At 37.9% G+C, this 20,621-nt stretch overlaps 1 pseudogene; it reads left to right on the top strand.

Moving 5' to 3' along the window:
* The first annotated feature begins 11,107 nt into the window (after nucleotides 1–11,107).
* Nucleotides 11,108–11,791, top strand: LOC100587812 (annotated as a pseudogene).
* Nucleotides 11,792–20,621: the final 8,830 nt, after the last annotated feature.

The raw sequence follows: 20,621 nt of genomic DNA on the forward strand, positions 1-20,621 counted from the left end.
ATATTTTGGATATTAACCCCTTATCAGATTCATGGCTTACAAATATGTTTTTCCCAGTTTGTAGGCTGCCTTTTTATTTTGTTGATTGTTTTCTTTAAAGAACCTTTTTATTTTGTGGTAGTGCCACTTGTTTATTTTTTTTCTCAACTGAGTTTTTGGTGGGATATCCAAAAATAATTGCCAAGGCCAATGTTTTCTCTATGTTTTCTTCTAGGAGTTTTATAGTTTCAGGTCTTACATTTAGGTCTTTAACTCACTTCTAGATGATCTTTATGTATGTTCTAATATAAGGGTCCAATTTCATTCTTTTACATGTGGATATCCAGTTTTCCCAGCACCATTATTGAAGAAGCCACCCTTTCCCCATGTGTCTTCTTGGTTCCCGTGTTAACAATTAATTTACTGTATGTGCTTGGATTTATTTCTGGGTCTGTATTCTGTTCTCAGCAATCCCTCTTCTGAGTATATATCCAAAGGGTATGAGATCAGCAGCTCATAGAGATAGCTGTGTTCCCATGTTTATTGCAGCATTATTCAGAGTAGCCAAGATATGGAATCAACCAAAATGTTCATTGACAGATAAATGGATAAAGAAATTGTGGTACACACACACACACACATCAATATATATATACATTGGAATATTATTCAGCCTTCAAAAGGAAGGGGATCTTGCCTTATCCAACAACATGGATGAACCCTAAGGATATTATGTGAAAGTGAAATAAGCCAGACACAGAAGTAAAAATACTGTATGATTTCCCTTATACAGAGAGTAGAATGGTGGCTACCAGGGGCAGAGGTGTTAAGGAAGGGGGTAATGGAGAGATGTAGTTCAAAGTTTATAAAGTTGCAGTTATGTGGAATGAATAAGTCTAACAACCTAATGCATGGCATAGGACTCTAATTAAAAATATTTTATTCTATACTGCAAATTCACTGACAGAATAGACACCAGGTGCTTTTACCACATGCACACACGCAAAGGTAGCTATGTGAGATGATGAATATGTTCAGTAGCTTGACTGTAGTAATCATTTCACTATGCCTATGTATAACAAAACATGTGCATCTTAAATATACACAATAAAAATTAAATAAATTTTTCATTTTACTTCATCTATCCTATAAAAGTTACTACATATACTGTATACTACATTCCAGGGATTCTTCTAAGTGCATAATATGTATTAACTTGTTTTATTTTCTCACACACACAAAAATTCTACAAAAGATTATCTCCATTTAAAAGACTGGGAGACTGAGGGGAAGATATGTTCAATGAGTTGCTCAAGGTTACTCACCTAGTTAATGAAAGAATCAGGATTCAGCCAAAGCAATCAAAGTCCAAAGTCCAGATTATTATGTATTATATTTTACTTCCTTTCTAGAGTGTTTTGAATTACCTGCCATTATGGGCTGGATTGTGTGCCCCTGAAATTCATATGTAGAAGTCCTGATCTCTAGTATCTCAGAATGTGATTATACTTGGAGAAAGGCTTTTAAAGAGATAATTAAGGTTAAATAAGGTCATTGGGGGTGAGTCCTAATCAAATAAGACTAGAGACCTTCTAAGAAGAAGAGGTTAGGACACAGAAACACACAAACAGGGAAGCCCATGTGAAGACACCAGAAGACGATGGCCATTTACAAACCAAACGAAGGGGAATGCAGAAGAAACACTTCCACCACCTTGGTCTTGAACTTCTAGACTCCAGGACTGTGAGGAAGTACATTTCTGTTGTTTAAGCCACCTGATCTGTGTTATTTGTTATGGCTGTCTTAGTAAACCAATACACCTGCCATCAGGAATATTAATACCCCAGGGTGGTGTGCCATTTTCTGTCTGTGCTTTCCAGTATCCCCTGGTATGCTCCAGTTTTACTAGTGTGGGTGTTACAGAAAGCTCATGGGATTTGGCAGCCAAAGCAAGAATTACCTTTAGCATGCAAAATTAGGCAAGCCCCATAACTTCCCTGTAAAGTGGATCTAATAACCTCTACCTCACAGGGCTGTTGAGAGGATTAATGAGATAATGTGAAAGTGCCTGGCACAGTAGCTGACATATATTAAATCCTTAGTAAATGTCATTTATTCCTTAAACAGCAAGTCACATGTTCAAGTAATTACTGAAGACACTTAACAGAAGCATGCCCCTTGTTCACTCTTTCTCTATGTCCATGCAGTCCTAGAAAGAGATGAAAAACATATTCTCAGTTTTTCTTCAGTGCAGGCATTCTCTATATTGGTTCATTACAATTGTTCTTCATCCTGGTCCAGACCCTTACTACCTTTTTCATGTAAATGCAAAATTTCAGGAGAACTCTAAAATGGCCTAGCTTCCAGTCTTCTGTGAGTTCTTTAGACTAGATGATTCAGAAAAATATGTCTTACTGTGAGAATAACAACAAAAATTCCATCAGAGTGGGCTCCAGTTTCATTCAACTGGGCCTACTGAGTACCTAATGTGCAGGCAGTAAGCTACTTCCTATAAACTGTCACTCAACGACTAATACAATAAAGGCAATCTCAACTTGCAGCAAAGCCAGAATAGTTATAGAACAGGGAAGATCTGGATTCCCTGGCAGTTTATATTGATCAGATCACATTTGAAACTGTTTTCAATTGTGGACACTCTTTTTAAATATATAAATTAACAAAGGATATTGTGTTCACTGGATGGTGAGAAGTCAGTTAAAAAATTATTTAAATAAATCGGGACAATGCATCAGAAGGTAAAATCTAGGGAGGGTACTTTAAGTGTTTTAAATTCTTCAAATTCTGTCACTTGGAAAGTCTCATTACTGTTGCTCCTGGTAACAAAACTGCAATTAATAGTGAGGCGTAATTCAACTAAGAGAAACTAAAAATTTCTGCTACAGACTGAATTGTATCTCCTCACCCCCACCCAACCAAATTTATATGCTGAAGCTCTACCTGTCAATGTGAGTGTGTTTGGACGTAGGGCTTTTTAAATGTAATTAAGGTTAAAAGAGATCATAAGGGTAGGATCATAATCAAATAGAATTGGTGGCCTTATAAGAAAAGGAAAAGATCTCTCTCTCTCAGGAAAAGTCCATGTGAAGACATAGTGAGATGAGTGTTTACAAGCCAGTAAGAGGACCCTCACCAGGAACTGAATCAGCTGGCATCTTCGTCTTGGACTTCCCAGGCTTCAGAGCTGTGAGAAAATAGGTTTCGTTGTTTTAGCCACCAAGTCTATGTTATTTTGTGATGGCAGCCCAAGCTGCCTAAGGCAATGTCTAAAAGCTAAAATTAAATGATGTAATGAGCATTGACTACCAAGCAGGGCCTGAGATGCACGTGTGTTAGGGCACACTACAGAAGGAATTTCCAGAGTGGGTTAGAGGTTGGAGCAGCTGACTTTTATGGTTTCTTTCTCCTCTGAGATTCTATAATTTCCAAGCCTTCAAAGCCAGATAGATACGGAACCCCAGGTTCCTCTGCTTGTATTGCCATCCATCTTCTCACTTTAAGGAGGATGGAGACTTGAAAGTTGGTTTCATCTCTTGTGTCAACTCTGATTACTTGGCAGTGGCTGCCTGGAACACTGTTTTGAGAAGGGTTTTGAAGCCTTCAGGAAAAAAATCCATCATAAAAAGAGCTAATATTTATTGGACACTTGTGATGTACCAGGTCCTATTCTAAACCTAGTATTTGTTTTAATTTACTTTATACTTGCCACAACTCTAAGAGGTGAATTAATGTGAGCATTTTTTTAAATAAGAATGTCAAGACACAGACAAGCAACAACTCAAAGGCCACGTGGCTGGTAAATGGCAACATCAGACCACACACCCAGCAGTTTGGCTCAAGAGCATGCCAATAACATCACGCCGTAATATCTTTCCAACAACCCATTTGCAATATTTATCATGAGTGGTAGGGGATGAAGAGGTATGTGCTTGAAAGGCAATCAGGATCTACTTTGGAGGAAACTCAAACTAAGACAAGCATAAAATATTTTTATTTGAATGCCATAGTTATTCAGACCCAAATCAGAAAATGTTCAGACAACTTAATAATTGAATAACAGGTCTGTGCTCCATAACAATAAATTATAAGGAAGCTGTGTCTGGAATTCCACAATTTCTTCCAAAATTCTGTTTGGAGTTATGTTGTATTAGTTCGTGCTACGATGGGTGGTAGGAATAGGTAACACCAGTTATTAAACCATATTTCTCTGACTTTGCAGCTATCCATGATTGCAGGAACTCCAACTTCCTTCTTAATCTAATTCTCCCTTCCAGATATCTATTTATAGAAGCATGCTAGCAATCGCATATGCTCAATAGTTGCCCCACACACCTCATTCCTTTCATTAGCTCTCCTCCTTTCTTGCTCTAGCTCCCTGTGACAGTATCTGCTTGAGTTTTTCATGCAATCTCTTGTTCAGGATGCTGATAGCTGCAAAACTATTTCCTCTTCCATCTTGTCACCTAACTGTGTCTCCTGAAGGTAGTGCCATTGTCTTTCTCTTCGGTGGTTTAGATTTGCTTGATTTCCTCGGTTTAACATGTCTGTTGAATACTCTGTCAGTAACCCCCAAATTTGACACATGACAGTAGGTTTTCCCCTATAGACAAGCACAGCCATTTCTCCAATTAACTCCAAAGGATGATTCCCAATATCTCATGTCCTTCAGTGTCTGGCAGATTTATGAGATACAAGTGAATGGGAGGCACTGGCTTACAAAATAACCATTCCAAGCCAAGCATTCATTGTGAATTCACCTGATTTTTTACATGATTTGAAGAAAATTCCATGTCTCTCCCTGCACAAATCTCAATGTGTCTCATTTTAGAATTTATTTAAAATAATACTTTCTACCAAATTTGCCTCATGAGCCCTATATTATTTCTCCTTCCAAAATTTCCTTGTGTTCTCCTTATTGTAGAGAAGGCTAAGGAGAGATGATAAAAATCTACCATTCTTGACCCTGCATTTTAAAATGCAAAATGTCAAAACCAAATAAAGTAGGTCAAGGCTTCTCTGTATTTAGCAGACACTGGCGCTTGTCCATATCAGCAAATATTAAAGTTGATAGATAATCAAAAGTGTGATATCTTTCTTTAGTATAAGAAAATGTTATCAACGGGCTAATATTCTATTTTTATCTTAGTCAAAGAAATGGAACAAATCCAAATATATAACTTTATTGCTCATGAATATATAGATGAGTATTTTGTACATTTAAATAAAGGTACTTTATTGTGCACTTATTTGGACAATGAGTAATAGTTAAACACATTCAACTCATTAATTATCAGTGAAGTCTGTTCAAATACAGCCCGTGATTAAGTTCATGAAACCTTCAGGGGTTTGAAGCAATATTTAAAATTCTCATAGAACAAAATGGAAGAATGTGCAAGAAGGAATAATACTTGAATTCAAGACTAGAGGTATCTGGGGAAAACTGTAAGTCTTTGGTTTATTTTGAGATTGAAGGTTATGAATATCTTCCATTATTCTGGGACATAATAATACTCAGTTGGACAAACGTAATAAAATGTGTAAGTAAAATTAAGTGATGGTGCTACTATTCCTTCTAATAATAGCAACTCTAATATCTAGGATACATGCTATGTTTCTTTAGTGAAGAAGAAAAATGTAAAAACCTCTGAAGCAGGCCAACACTATTAATATAATGAATGATTTTTAGAAATTCACCTCACTAATATCAATGAATGATTTTAACAACTACTTGCAGGATAATGAAAAGATGCTGCTATTAGTTAGTGGAGAGAGGCACAGGGTTGAAAGGCTTCATCCTGGGAAAGAAGATTGCAACCTGAAGCCTCAAATCTTTCATCTCCTTCCAAATATGCCACCTACCTCCTTAAAGTATGAGAAGAGAGTTATAGTGATACCTACATGAAACTGGAATTTTTCCTTGATAAGTATGTCATCTGTATCTAATCCTGGAACCATTAGACACAGGAAGGGGAACATCACACACTGGGGCCTGTTGTGGGGTGGGGGGAGGAAGGAGGGATAGCATTAGGAGATATGCCTAATGTTAAATGACGAGTTAATGGGTGCAGCACACCAACATGGCACATGTATATATATGTAACAAACCTGCACGTTGTGCACATGTACCTTGAAACTTAAAGTATAATAATAATAAAAAAAGAAAAACACTGTATCATAAAAAAAAAAGAACCTGATTCCCTAGAGTTCATGCTGTTATGCCCAATCAACAGCCAAATCCAATCCTTCAAAATAGGAAACATTGAGTTTGGAGCAGTTGCTCTACCATTTCCAGGGCACTGGCTGGTAACCTTGTCCTGAAAGCCATTCATGCCCTAGAAATGCTTGACATTGGCTTTACATCCATGATCCTGCATCCATTTCTGGTTTGGATGTAGGACTCCCTGAACCCATGTCTCTGAGTGTTTGCAATGGACTCATCCTGCATCCCCTCTGCAATCTCTAATTTAGACTCTAGTTGTGTCTCAAGTACCCGGGCTCTGTCCTTAGGCCTATCAAAACTTTATGTCTGTCTATATTCCTCCCTGGTAAAAGAACTTCCTCCAACCCCCAACCATCCACCTGCCATTTGGCATCAACAGTCTCCTAATCTGAATCGTGGGTTCTACATCTGCCATTTGCTCTGTGCCACCCTCTGGTTCCCAGGAAGAGCAGCCCTACCTGGAAGGCAGGTGGACTTCTTGTGTCTGAAAGTACTCCTTCTGACACATTCATTTTCCTGATCTCTTTCTCTTTGGTAAAATGAAAACTAAATGTATAAGATTTATTAAAGGTGGTGGCAGTGGTAGACGATGAGGAGGAAGAAGAAAAAATCATATAGGAGGAGATTGCTTTCAATGTCACTAACATAATAATTCATAATTCATGTGAAATGGTTAACACCTGTTGCTAAAATGGAAGCTCATAGAAGAGTGCAATTTTCTCTTATCAACTCAGACACCACCTCCTCTTCCCCCAATAAGTGACTATTACATCAGAAAGAGTTTTGAAATGTCCCTTTCTAAACTAAAATATCAAGAAGTCAGATTTGACTGTATATATATATATATATATACAAATATATATATACATATATATACATATATATATATACATATATATACATATATATACATATATATATACACACACACATATACTATATATAGTGCTTCTATGTGTATATCTGTATCTAACTATATCTACATCTAGATATCTATATGTAGATATATCATATAGATACCTATTTATCTATATGTAGTCCTTATTTGCAGCATATTATATGTGTATGTATATATTTTACATCCCTGAAATATATACATTGTATACATTGTATATATTGCAAATAGCACAGAGGTCAAGTGCACTAAACTATATGTGTGTGTGAGAGAGAGAGAGAGAGAAAGAAAGAGAGAGAGAAAAAACTCCTGTTAGAATGGATTTAAATTTCTGTGATTCTGAAACTTTACAATTTAGGGAGGCTTCTTTTTCAAAAAAATAAAAGCAACTAAAATTATAAATAATAACTTAATAATTAGAATGACTATTTAGAATGCGAATAGAAATCCAACAAACAATAGATTTTTAACAGCTGACAAATACCAAAAACATCACAAAAAATAACAATGTTTATATTACTCAACTGCCTGACATAGCTCTATAATATTCTTGGCTACAATATATTCTCTTATTGTTTCTTCAAATGACTATAGTTTGCAAATGTAGTAATTTCTAGGGAAAATAAAAAACAATCAGCATTTCAGCAATATTGATTAATATCTGTTTTTATTTTTAATAATTTAGATATTTTATCTTTAACACTAATTACTGGTACTATCTCACAAATTTAAGAAAATTATTATCATGTTCTGTTATATATGAGCTATTACAGATGTACCCACTATTTGTAATACTGTATGTGATAAATTCTCTTTCTTACTGTCACCATCAAAAAAAAATCTTTGTAACATTTGTGATTGCAAATACCATATTATAATGAATATATTCCTGACAGGAGAGAAATTCTATTCTGATCAGATATTAATGAGAAGTGAATGCCCCCTTTTCAATTTTACATGTCTGCTAATGATAGATTTTCCACGGAGCAGTTCCTGGTTCCACACAGTTGCAACCTGTTTCCCCTCCAGAACCCCACATTCTTCCTGTGCCACTGGACACGCTCATATCATGGTGATATGGCCCTTGGCCCTGCACCTTGGTGTCAAGAAGCTAAGTGAGTTAGTGTAATGAATGGTGGGAGTGTGCCCGGAAGCCGTTTCATCAACAGAAAGACAAGCAATAACCTGACTTCACACAGAGGGAACTGAGCTATGCAAATACATCCACTAAACACAAATTGATGTATGATTAATTCCATTTTCCCTTAGTCAGATTCCCAAATTACCTGCAGCTACATCAACAATATCTGACTTGAAGGAAAGTATGACAGAGTGGAGAGTGGAGTGGAAAGAAACTATGGCCTTCAGTAATTGCGGTTGTTATTTCGTTTTTGCAAATTTTACACATTTACAGAACCTTGGAAAGAGGCTGATGCAATTGAAGATTTCCAAAGTTTCACTTTCTTAGCTTCATGGTAAATCCACCTCTCTTCCAGCCAGCATCTTCCTGAGTGCTTAGGAAAGATGGGAAGCTAAGCTCCCCCATAAAACGTTATTGATGATGACTTAGGACTTAGAGACTATTCTTTGAGAAAAAGCATTATCAAAGACTAGAGATAAATCATACTTAGTAATTAGGGTCCTAAAGCAAGGTCCCATATAGACATTTCTCACGTCAACTGATGGGAATGTCATAGAACACAGTATAAGAAAAATCCAAATGGGTATGGTAGTATTCCCATAGATCTAATTTCTTATTGAGGAGAAACTGTATTTTACTGTCAGACACAAAGTGTCTTATTTATAATTTATTGAGTATTGTGACACCATAAGAAATATATATTTGGTCTCTGTCCCTTGTTCTGACACAAAGCTTCTAAAACCCCTGCAATTTCCTGAGTGATGGGGTTGACAAAAATGTCACACAGAGCTCCTAAATCCCTTGGAATTTTGGGTGATATTAGAATCTCTTGTTCTAACGAGATGACTCTTAGCGTGCTCATAAATAGCTTCAGGATAAGAGCTGGTCATCAGAAAGACCAAATGGGGATTAGAAACTTGAAACTGTCAGCCCCATTCCCTATCATATGGGGAGGAAAGAGGAACTGAAGATTGAGTTAATAATCACACTGATACAATAAAACTTCCAGAAAAATCCCTAAATGCTGGAATTTGGAGACCTTCTAGGTTGGCGAATGCACCCACGTGTCAGAAGGGTAGTATACCCCAATCCATGGGAACAGAAGTTTCTGTGTTCAGGACCCTTCTGGACCTGACCCCATATACCTCTTCATCTGGCTGTTGATTGACAGCCTTTATAATATCCTTTGCAATAAAAATGTTAAGTAAAGTGTTTCCCTGAGTTCTGTGAGCTGTTAGAACAAATTATTGAACATGGGGGGAGGATTACAGGAACCCTTGATTTGTAGCTAAGTTGAACAGAACTGTGGGTACCCTGGGCAACCAGTACTTGTGATTGGCAGTAGGGCAGTCTTCTGGGACTGAAGCCTTAACCTATGAGGTCTGTCTTAACTACGCATAGTCAGTGTCAGAATTGAATTAAGCTATAGGACACTCAGTTTGTGTCTGGAAAGTTAGAGAACTGGTTGGTACAAGAAGAAAAATTCCCATGCCTTTGGTATCAAAAGCGTTGCGAGCAGAGAAACAGTTTTCTTTTAAATACAAGAACTTGCCAAACAGGCATGGTGGTTCATGTCTGCAATCCCCAGCCCTTTGGGAGGTTGAGGCAGGAGGACTGCTGGAGCCCAGGAGTTTGAGATCAGCCTGGGCAACATAACAAGATCCCATTTCTACAAAAAAACCCACAAAAAACAAACACAAAAATTCACCAGGCATGGTGGCATGCTCCTATAGTTGCAACTACTTGGGGAACTGAGGCAAGAGGATCACTTGAGCCCAAGAGTTTGAAGCTGCAGTGAGCTATGATCACACCACTACAGTTCAAACTAGATGACAAAGTGGAAGAAACTGTCTCTCGAAAAAAAAAAAAGAAAAAGGAAAAAAGGATATACTTTAAAACATACATAGTTTTTATCCTTTAGTATAGATTTCAGTCATTCTCAAATTCTGCTGTTGTCTGTAAATCCTCTGGGCAAGTGACTGAGCTTTATGGACACTACATCACTAGTATAATCTTTAGTCTTGATTTTGATGTTCAAATTGGGCTAAACCAGGATAAATAGCCCCTATATAGTATTCTGTCTTAATAAGACTGATTTGCTGGGTATGCTGCAAGTTACAGAAGGAGAATATATTTCAAAGACTGAAAGAATCACCTGTATTATGAGTACACTATTTGCAATAACTAAACCTGGATAATCTGAACTGAAAACTGAACAGTATGGTGGGTTCTTCAGGTGGTACATAGAAACTAGAGCAATTGAAGGAAATTATGACAATAAATCCCACAAACTGATGAATATGCTCTATGACAAAATTTAAACAAGATTTAAAATGTTAATTATAAAATCTATGACGGTTGATTGTGAAGTGAATCACTTTTCTATTACGAAGGAGATACAGAAAAACACTGAATCACTGTAAGAAAAAGAGATTCCCTTATTGAATAAAGCTAAGTGTCAGACATATGGGGAGTCATGAAGTCAAGATCCTGACTCTGAGTGTAGAGAAATAGAAGCATAAGCTACTAGCACAGCATTCTAGAGGATATGCTCTTGCTTCTCAAATGCTTACCTCAAGCTATTGAAGGAATCATGTTTGCTTTATATATGTATCTATTTCTTATGTGCATAATTAAGAAGTTGTTAAAGAAATCTAGGGCTGACAAATACCAAAAAGAAGTTACCTAAATTCTTTTTCTTTGGGATAAAAATATCTCTAGTTTGCTGCTGGTGCTGGGGCCCCAGGAGGGCCGCGCCAGAGGGGGGCCGCAGGGACTGAGCGAGTGACAGAAGCACCACCCGTCAATGCTGCAACCCTGTAAGGCCTCCATGGACTCTCTACGTGAGTGTAGAATGAGCCAAGTCGACTGAAACACAGCAGCTATTCCACATGCAGTGGAAGATATTCAAGGAGACGACAGATGGATATCTCAGCACAACAGATTTGTCCTGGATGGTAAAGACAAAAAGCCTAATGCTCTGTTTGTGGGAGACCCCATGGCGCAGTTAATGCAGCAACATGAGATATGGCGAGAGGTTTTTTCCCCATTTCACGTACTGAATTTTGGAACTGAGGAAGATACAAGACATGTTTTGTAGAAACTAAAGAGTAGAGAACTGGAGAATATTAAACCTAAGGTCATTGTTGTCTGGATAGGAACAAACAACCACGAAAATACAGCAGTAGAGTTAGAAGGTGGGATCGAGGCCATCATTCCCTCTATCAATTTCTCAACATAAGGCAGCCACAAGGCAAAATTCTTGTATTGGATGTGTTACCTTGAGGTGAGGAGCTCAACCCTTTGAGGCAAAAGGTGAACCAGTTCTCGAGGTTTCCTTGCTGAAGCTTGCCCATGTGTAGGTCCTGCATACAGATGGGGGCTTCATGCACCCTGACAGTGCCATCTCCTGCCATGACATATTTGATTTTCTTCATCTTACAGGAGAGGGCTATGCAGAGATCTGCAGAGCCCTCTATGAACTGATCATGCAGCTGATGGAGGAACACCCAAGGAGAAACAAACCACCATTGCCTGACTGGCTCCCATCAGTGTTAATCGTTTCCCAGCTTCCTTGATCAGTTATGCCACTGGCACTACAGAATCCATCTCTTTCTCAAGGCACTTTGCATTGCAAAATGTTCCTGGATGTTCAGATCTAGTGTTTGAAAGGGTGGAGGGATTTACACTGGTACTGCACGTAGGTTTATTAGACACAGGAGAAAAAATAGGCTAGGAAGATTGTTGTTTAAATTTATCTGAAACCAGAAGGAGACTTCTTAGTTGTATGTGTGATGCATTTGTTGAATTATCACTGTTTTTCCTAGGACAATATCAAGTCCAAGAACTGAACAAGATGAAGTTTTTTTTCTTGGCCTTGCTTTCTATGGGTTATGTCATATGTAATAATAATCAGAATCACACCTACTTGGCTTAAAAACAGATTTTTATTCTAATTTTTAAAGCTCATAATTTGACCTTTTTTCTTGTTTTGCTTTATTCATATGTATCCTCAATATTTTCTTAACATGTAGCAACAGATTGAACACACTTGCCATTCAAATATGAGAGATGTGATAGTTACAAAGGAATTTGTTCCACTTTCTTAATCCTTCCTATGCTTAGCAGTGAAAAACAAATTTTGCCCCATGCAGGGAACGCTTTGGAAGATTTTTTGTTTTTGTTTGTTTGTTTGTTTGTTTTTTGTTTAGATGGATTCTCATTCTATCACCCAGGCTGGAGTGCAATAGCATGATCTCAGCTCACTGCAGCTCTGCCTCCTTGGTTCAAGCGATTCTCCTGCCTCAGCCTCTGGAATAGCTAGGATTACAGGCCCCCACCACCACACCTGGCTAAATTTTTTGTGTTTTTAGTAGAGACGGGGTTTCACCATGTTGGTCAGGCTGGTCTCGAACTCCTGACCTCAGGTGATCCACTGACCTCAGGTGATCCACCCACCTCGGCCTCCCAAAGTGCTGGGACTACAGGTGTGAGCCACTGCGCCCAGCTGGAAGGTACCATTTTTATGTTGCTAAATATCATGTCTATAATAAACCTACGCCTGCAGCCTTTCCTCTTCTCTGAAGTATAAGCCCCCTGTTACTCTCATGATATTACCAATGTAGAACTCATTCTTGTGTGGTGTTCTGCACTATAGCGTCTGCGTAGTGTTCTGGTATGTTCTGGTATATTTTGTTTGTTTTTCCATTAAAATCTGCTATAGTTTCCTTTTTTGGAAAAAAACAAAAACAAAAACCTCTGCTTCCCATTCCATAATACCTGCCATTATTTCAAGTTTTATAATATCCCAAGGTGTACATTTTATTTTTCTTATTGATTTTGTTTTTAAATTAAGCAGTCCAGAAAAGTTTGGTCTTTTCCCATGAGGAAACAAATGAAGCTGCTCTTCAGAATAGCCATTCTGCTTTTATCCCACCAGTTTAGTAAAAAAGAACTAGATTTGTTTAACTTTTAAGGTTTCTCATTAACGTACCTTCACTTGAGAATTTCCTTCAAGAGAGCTCTTTATAATCTTAATGTTTGCTTGGGCTACAAGAACTGCCATGTAAAAATAAATAATGGGGCAATAGATGTCATATTGTTCAATATACCTATGGAATATGTATAAACTGGATGTACAGACAGATATTTTGAACTAGACCAGGTGGGTATTGAAGTAACCCATCAAAATGTGATCTGCAGTGATTCTGCTTAATGTTCAAATTCAACAGCTAAGGTATATATTTTATGTTCTGCTCGCAAGGCAAATGACAGTGCTTTTGTGTGCTGGAGGAGAGGTTGCTGATTGGTGCTGAGACCAACTTCTGATTGAGAGGGCTGAAAGTTGGGCTGAATTTTCTCTAGTCAAGACTCCTAGATTTGTTTTTGCTTTGTTTTTTTTGTCTTTAAAAATACATACTTTAAAAACATATCAGGTCTTCATTAATAACAGAAAATACACATGGTGCTCACTAAATGTGTTTACTACATTAAAATTTCCTTTTTATTTTCAGTAGTCCAGGTTTTTGAGTTTTTTCAAGACAGATTTTTTTTTTTTTTTTTTTTTTTTTTTTTGTAGCTGAGGTACAGTTGTATAGGAAGGAAAATTAAGCCAGAATTTTGTGTGTGCAAAGACAATTTCCTATCCAGGTCTTTTTCTGTTTGTCAGAGAGTGAGAGTTTGGTCCAAATAAACCCATTAGGTTACTACTGAGCATGCGATTTTAGCTTTTCTCTTGATGGAGGATCAAATATCCCTTTGTGAGCTGGGCTTCTGCTTGTTTGCTTATGTGTGTAAACTTCAGATATCACTACATTCTATGTCTACCATAGCTATCAGGCAACAGTATTCTAATAGCTAGCCTTTAAATAAAAATCTGCCTCATTACTAGTGTTCAAAAAAACAAAGATAAAAATAGGTCTAATCCTAGGTAGAAAAGGTGTTTTTCCATTCATCAAGATTTCTAGAAAAGGAGATTCAGAGCCATACTAAGACAGAATTTCAATGCTTGCATTGTTCTCATCAAAGATAAATTCATTCATCTAACCATCTTACAGAGTAATCTTTGTTCTTGTTTGGTTCTTTCCATAAAAAAATAAAGATCAATCTGTTCATAATTTTTTGCACACTAACTATTCACACAATTTTGCTAAATTCTCTCTCCAAGTTCTGCATTTTCTTTTCTGATCAGAAAAATTCTATTTGCTTTGATGTTTTGTCACATAATTCTTAATCCATCTTTTATGACTCTTCTCTTTATTTGATACCTCTTTAGTTGTACAGCTCAGTTTAGCTCATCTTCTATAAAAATGTGTTGCATCAGTCAAGAATATATTTGACTGCAAGTAACAGAAAGCCCTAACACATAATATCTTAAACAGGAGAGAGATTTGCCTGTCTCATGCAATAAAAGCACAGGGATAGGTAGAAAGGGCAGGTTCGTAGGGGCTCAATGATGTGATTAAGACGCCATCTATTTCCCCAATTTGTCCCCCTTCTGCACGAGCCCTTCTTCAACATGTGTATAATCTCATGGTCACAAAATGGATGCTGCACCTCCAGGCTCATGTTCATGTTACATGCAGAAAGATGCAGAAAAAGACTACAATCCTCTTATTAAGTGGTGGAATCTATTTCCTTACCCATTGAGTCTGGTTTGGCCTTGTGACTTGCCATGGCCAACAGAATGTGAAGGAATCAAAGATATTCCAGCCACAAGAAGACTTTCATGCTTTTAAAATTTGCTTTGGTGCCACCAAAACAGCCTGCTAGATGATGAGAAACCATGTGAGGCAGAGACTGACTATTCCAGATGAGGCTACGTTAGACTGGTGACCCCCTCAACTGACCCACATCCCACCACAACACATGTGTGAGCCAGCCAAGACTGTAAGGGCTGCTCAGCTGAGCTCCACCTAACTTGGTGACCTAAAGAATTGTGAGCTAAATAGTTGTTTTAAGCCGCTAAGTCTTGAAGTGTGTTTTTATGCAGCAAACTCTACACACGGGCTCTTCAGAACTGCACCATTCCCACCCCATCTGCACCTGCAGTTTCCTTGACCTAAAGGAATGCATTTCTATTCTGGCTGAATGCTTACTTCTCATTCTTCATTAGTAGAAATTGAGTGGAGCTATTGGCTTCTTTCTGCTGAACTCCTTTCACCAGTTTTGGACAAGCCAACAATAAGCCCAAGTGGCTTTCTCTTGGGCATGTCCTACACATGACCTCACATTTTTAGCTCAGATTCATTCTGGAGGAGCAAGCTGCCTAGCACAGTCACCCATTCTTGTCTTCAGATGTTGTTGTGGGTGAAAGATCCCAATATAGTATCCCACAAACTTAGAGGATAGTTATCAAGTTCTCTGAATCATCCTAAATTCCTTCTCTATTGGCTTGAGGTGGAGGTGGAAGTAACCCTCCTACACTTTAGTAAACGAGTGAGACTCATGAAACACCAGCTGCCTCCAAAACTCCTCTGCAATCTCCAATAATCCAACTACTGCTACCCTCCTTGAGATCCTAGCTTATTGCAACCTTGAACTCCTGGATTTCAAGTGATTCTCCTGCCTCAGCTTCTTTTTTTTTTTTTTCTCGTATTCATCCATTTTTGTAAAATTCAAATTTTCTTTTTTTTTCCCTTAATTTTTTTTTTATTATTATACTTTAGGTTTTAGGGTACATGTGCACAATGTGCAGGTTTGTTACATATGTATCCATGTGCCCTGTTGGTTTGCTGCACCCATTAACTTGTCATTTAGCATTAGGTATTATCTCCTAATGCTGTCCCACCCCACTCCCCCCAACCCACAACAGTCCCCGAAGTGTGATGTTCCCCTTCCTGTGTCCATGAGTTCTCATTGTTCAATTCCCACCTATGAGTGAGAACATGCGGTGTTTGGTTTTTTTTGTCCTTGTGATAGTTTCCTGAGAATGATGTTTTCCAGTTTCATCCATGTCCCTACAACGGATATGAACTCATCAATTTTTATGGCTGCATAGTATTCCATGGTGTATATGTGCCACATTTTCTTAATCCAGTCTATCGTTGTTGGACATTTGGGTTGGTTCCAAGACTTTGCTATGGTGAATAGTGCCACAGTAAACATACGTGTGCATGTGTCTTTATAGCAGCATGATTTATAGTCCTTTGGGTATATACCCAGTAATGGGATGGCTGGGTCAAATGGTATTTCTAGTTCTAGATCCCTGAGGAATCGCCACACTGACTTCCACAATGGTTGAACTAGTTTACAGTCCCACCCACAGTGTAAAAGTGTTCCTATTTCTCCACATCCTCTCCAGCACCTGTTGTTTCCTGACTTTTTAATGATGGCCATTCTAACTGGTGTGAGATGGTATCTCACTGTGGCTTTGATTTGCATTTCTCTGATGGCCAGTGATGGTGAGCATTTTTTCATGTGTTTTTTGGCTGCATAAATGTCTTCTTTTGAGAAGTGTCTGTTCATATCCTGCGCCCACTTTTTGATGGGGTTGTTTGTTTTTTTCTTGTAAATTTGTTTGAGTTCATTGTAGATTCTGGATATTAGCCCTTTGTCAGATGAGTAGGTTGCAAAAATTTTCTGCCATTCTGTAGGTTGCCTGTTCACTCTGATGGTAGTTTCTTTTGCTGTGCAGAAGCTCTTTAGTTTAATTAGATCCCATTTGTCAATTTTGGCTTTTGTTGCCATTGCTTTTGGTGTTTTAGACATGAAGTCCTTGCCCACGCCTATGTCCTGAATGGTATTGCCTAGGTTTTCCTCTAGGGTTTTTATGGTTTTAGGTCTAACATGTAAGTCTTTAATCCATCTTGAATTAATTTTTGTATAAGGTGTAAGGAAGGGATCCAGTTTCAGCTTTCTACATATGGCTAGCCAGTTTTCCCAGTACCATTTATTAAATAGGGAATCCTTTCCCCATTTCTTGTTTTTGTCAGGTTTGTCAAAGATCAGATAGTTGTAGACATGCAGCATTATTTCTGAGGGCTCTGTTCTGTTCCATTGGTCTATGTCTCTGTTGTGGTACCAGTACCATGCTGTTTTGGTTACTGTAGCCTTGTAGTATAGTTTGAAGTCAGGTAGCGTGATGCCTCCAGCTTTGTTCTTTTGGCTTAGGATTGACTTGGTGATGCGGGCTCTTTTTTGGTTCCATATGAACTTTAAAGTATTTTTTTCCAATTCTGTGAAGAAAGTCATTGGCAGCTTGATGGGGATGGCATTGAATCTATAAATTACCTTGTGCAGTATGGCTATTTTCATGATATTGATTCTTCCAACCCATGAGCATGGAATGTTCTTCCATTTGTTTGTATCCTCTTTTATTTCATTGAGCAGTGGTTTGTAGTTCTCCTTGAAGAGGTCCTTCACATCCCTTGTAAGTTGGATTCCTAGGTATTTTATTCTCTTTGAAGCAATTGTGAATGGGAGTTCACTCATGATTTGGCTCTCTGTTTGTCTGTGATTGGTGTACAAGAATGCTTGTGATTTTTGTACATTGATTTTGTATCCTGAGACTTTGCTGAAGTTGCTAATCAGCTTAAGAAGATTTTGGGCTGAGACGATGGGGTTTCCTAGATATACAATCATGTCATCTGCAAACAGGGACAATTTGACTTCCTCTTTTCCTAATTGAATACCCTTTATTTCCTTCTCCTGCCTGATTGCCCTGGCCAGAACTTCCAGCACTATGTTGAATAGGAGTGGTGAGAGAGGGCATCCCTGTCTTGTGCCAGTTTTCAAAGGGAATGCTTCCAGTTTTTGCCCATTCAGTATGATACTGGCTGTGGGTTTGTCATAGATAGCTCTTATTATTTTGAGATACGTCCCATCAATACCTAATTTATTGAGAGTTTTTAGCATGAAGCATTGTTGAATTTTGTCAAAGGCCTTTTCTGTATCTATTGAGATAATCATGTGGTTTTTGTCTTTGGTTCTGTTTATATGCTGGATTACATTTATTGATTTGCGTATGTTGAACCAGCCTTGCATCCCAGGGATGAAGCCCACTTGATCATGGTGGATAAGCTTTTTGATGTGCTGCTGGATTCGGTTTGCCAGTATTTTATTGAGGATTTTTGCATCAATGTTCATCAAGGGTATTGGTCTGAAATTCTCTTTTTTGGTTGTGTCTCTGCCAGGCTTTGGTATCAGGATGATGCTGGCCTCATAAAATGTGTTAGGGAGGATTCCCTCTTTTTCTATTGATTGGAATAGTTTCAGAAGGAATGGTACCAGTTCCTCCTTGTACCTCTGGTAGAATTCGGCTGTGAATCTATCAGGTCCTGGACTCTTTTTGGTTGGTAAGCTATTGATTATTGCCACAATTTCAGAGCCTGTTATTGGTCTATTCAGAGATTCAACTTCTTCCTGGTTTAGTCTTGGGAGGGTGTATTTGTCGAGGAATTTATCCATTTCTCCTAGATTTTCTAGTTTATTTGCATAGAGGTGTTTGTAGTATTCTCTGATGGTAGATTGTATTTCTGTGGGATCGGTGGTGATATCCCCTTTTTCATTTTTTATTGCATCTATTTGATTCTTCTCTCTTTTCTTCTTTATTAGTCTTGCTAGCGGTCTATCAATTTTGTTGGTCTTTTCAAAAAACCAGCTCCTGGATTCATTAATTTTTTGAAGGGTTTTTTGTGTCTCTATTTCCTTCAGTTCTGCTCTGATTTTAGTTATTTCTAGCCTTCTGCTAGCTTTTGAATGTGTTTGCTCTTGCTTTTCTAGTTCTTTTAATTGTGATGTTTGTTAGGGTGTCAATTTTGGATCTTTCCTGCTTTCTCTTGTGGGCATTTAGTGCTATAAATTTCCCTCTACACACTGCTTTGAATATGTCCCAGAGATTCTGGTATGTTGTGTCTTTGTTCTTGTTGGTTTCAAAGAACATCTTTATTTCTGCCTTCATTTCATTATGTACCCAGTAGTCATTCAGAAGCAGGTTGTTCAGTTTCCATGTAGTTGAGCAGTTTTGAGTGAGTTTCTTAATCCTGAGTTCTAGTTTGATTGCACTGTGGTCTGAGAGACAGTTTGTTATAATTTCTGTTCTTTTACATTTGCTGAGGAGAGCTTTACTTCCAACTATGTGGTCAATTTTGGAATAGGTGTGGTGTGGTGCTGAAAAAAATGTGTATTCTGTTGATTTGGGGTGGAGAGTTCTGTAGATGTCTATTAGGTCCACTTTGTGCAGAGCTGAGTTCAATTCCTGGGTATCCTTGTTAACTTTCTGTCTCGTTGATCTGTCTAATGTTGACAGTGAGGTGTTAAAATCTCCCATTATTATTGTGTGGGAGTCTAAATCCCTTTGTAGGTCACTCAGGACTTGCTTTATGAATCTGGGTGTTCCTGTGTTGGGTGCATATATATTTAGGATAGTTAGCTCTTCTTGTTGAATCTGCCTCAGCCTCTTGAGTAGTTAGGGCCACAAGTAGGCACCAGCATGCCTGACTTTTTTTTTTTTTGTAGAAATAGGGTCTCACCTCTTGCACAGGCTGAGAATCTTTTAACAGATTTTTAAAATAACATTCCTTTCAAATTCCACATCATAGTTTCTCACCTCACATCAGAATGTGACACCAATTTCCATTTTATCATCCTGTACACTGAGATAAAGTAGTCCCCACATGCAGATTTTAAGTTTATTAGCAAATACTAGAGTCATTTTGGGATAGAGGCAGAGAGAGGAGGAAGTTAGATAACTGCTTTTCAGAACTCAGAACTGAACAGAAAGCATGCCATGTCTCAATTCAAATTTTAATCACAAAACTTTAAATTCACTTGAACACCATCCTTATCACTTGGGATTCAAAGCTACCTGAAGGACTATAAACAAAAGGTAATGAATGCCAGCGAAGAGATGTCATAAACGTTGAGACGATTCCTGGTGGGGTGCGGCAGAAAGCAGCTGCCCTACAATGTCTGTTCTGATTTAACATCTTCATTCATAAGCCAGAATAGGGAACAGACAGCGCACTGATGAAATTCACAGATGGTACTCATTTGGGAGATATTATGAATACCAGGGATATCATAGAAATGATACAAAAGGACCTAGAGAAGGAATAACAATGAGACTTGACTTTGAAAATCCAAAGTGATATGTCAGAGTGTAAAAAAGGAAATCTTCAACATTTAAATAGCAGGGAGAAACTGGAAGTCAATGTTTAAAGTGACATCAAGTTAGATAATGGAATGAAATTTAAAAATGGAAACTTTTAAATATAGCAGTAAAATTGCTAGCATATCTTTTAATCTTCTTTAATTATTGAAAGCTGAATTAGGTATCCTTCCAATGTGCCCCTATATCCCTATCTATCTTGTCACATTGTTTTTATATATTACATTTGATTTGTTTATCCTTTCCTCCAGACTTTGAG

The sequence above is a fragment of the Nomascus leucogenys genome, chromosome 10 (genome assembly GCF_006542625.1).
Source record: "Nomascus leucogenys isolate Asia chromosome 10, Asia_NLE_v1, whole genome shotgun sequence".
In the NCBI taxonomy this organism is placed as follows: domain Eukaryota; kingdom Metazoa; phylum Chordata; class Mammalia; order Primates; family Hylobatidae; genus Nomascus; species Nomascus leucogenys.